Source organism: Pteropus vampyrus, unplaced genomic scaffold (genome assembly GCF_000151845.1).
Source record: "Pteropus vampyrus isolate Shadow unplaced genomic scaffold, Pvam_2.0 Scaffold733, whole genome shotgun sequence".
Taxonomy (NCBI): Eukaryota; Metazoa; Chordata; class Mammalia; order Chiroptera; family Pteropodidae; genus Pteropus; species Pteropus vampyrus.
Window position 1 is genome coordinate 118546 of NW_011889514.1, and position 1668 is coordinate 120213.

The following is a 1668-nucleotide window of genomic DNA, read 5'->3' on the forward strand; positions in this document are numbered from 1 at the left end:
AATGAATCAGGTAGATCTTTTCCAACTTGATAAAGATTATAGACACAGTCCATGATTAAAAGAACATTTATACTTATAATCCATTAATCCCTCTATGGGCATGGTATAAGATTGTATGACAGGAATTATCTATTTTACGATATATGAGATGCAGCCTTTTCCTTTGATGGAATGTATTTTGACTAGCAGAATAGAAAAAAAAAAAAAGTAGGATCCATGCATGGTAGGAAGACCTAAATAGTGGAAAGTAAAAGGATAAACAAATCAAATGAAAAGGGAGAAATTATATTTAAGAAGTGAATATCAACAAGTAATAAGAATATTAATGTTGTAATTAAGTGAGATTAGTATTCTTCAAAAAATCTTCAGAAAGACTTCCTTTAGTACGGAAGTGCTGGAAGCCCAGTCCCCTAAGATATCCTGGGTTTACTCAGAAGGTCCCTTGAGAAGCAACAATAAATATATACAAAATATATCTCGGTAAAGAAAATGCAAAAAGAAAAAAATTGATTCCTCAGAGTCCCTACACCTGATGATAGGGATAAAGTTAAACAAAAGAAAAGAATGCACAACTAGAGATACAAAACCAAACTCTTTGCTTATTCACTGCTGAGGAATTTTACAGGATTACTAAACCTCAAATGGAGAAGCTGAAACCATCCACATAGATTTGGCAGGAGGAAAAAGGGAGGACATGAGAAGAAAAAGCTGAGCACTCTGTGAGAGCCAGCTGTGACGAACACTCTACAGGCCTCACTCACATCGCTGCTCCAGTTTATTCAGGCATCTTTCATTGTTGATGCTACAGACTGATAAGAGCACACCCACTAAAGCATATAAACTTAGTCTCTAGCCAATTCTTTCTTTCCCACTTTTTACTTTTTCAGATACCATCTAGTGCCCTTCTCTTATTAATCATCAGTGTTGGATTTCACCAGGGTAAATCTTCTCTTAGCCAGTTAAATTATTTAGAGGTAAAAACTAGGTAAATAAACTATTCTCAGTCATTGAAGTCATCGATGATTCTGTACTATAAAAACTGAAAGATGTTCTTACTGGGCTTTCAGCTGAAATCACTAAGTTAACTCTTCTTTGTTTTAAAAACATCATCTAACATACCTTCTTAAAGAATGGCTTTTTAAAGATAAGTTAATATTCCATAGTAACAAAAATTCCCTCTATAGTACTTTAAAGTTACAGTTTCATGACTTTCGATTAAGTGAGAGTAAGCAAGGTACTTCCCTGAGCACAGGTTTCTTTATGTACATGTACAAATAAGAGTTTCTGTGATATCTTTAAAAGGTTTACACACATCACCCTTCTAGAATTCAAAAATCCCACATCAATCTTCCAGAAGAGTAGCATTTACTCCTTTATATTCCAACATACTTGATATGTACACAATTTTAAGTTCCCTAATTTAAGTTTTAAAGTAAATATAAATATTAACATATCATGCAAAATATCATAGCGCAGGAACCACGATTATGAAGCCATTAGTTTCTTTGTAATACATTACACGTTTCTCTTTGTTATTTGGCAAAATGAATAATAAATACCCATCAGGCTGTAATACTAAAACCAAATATATTTTGTATAAACTGGTTAACTTCTGAGTTTTGCCAGCCTAATTTTCTCAATTCAGACTTTCTCGTATGAGAATATATA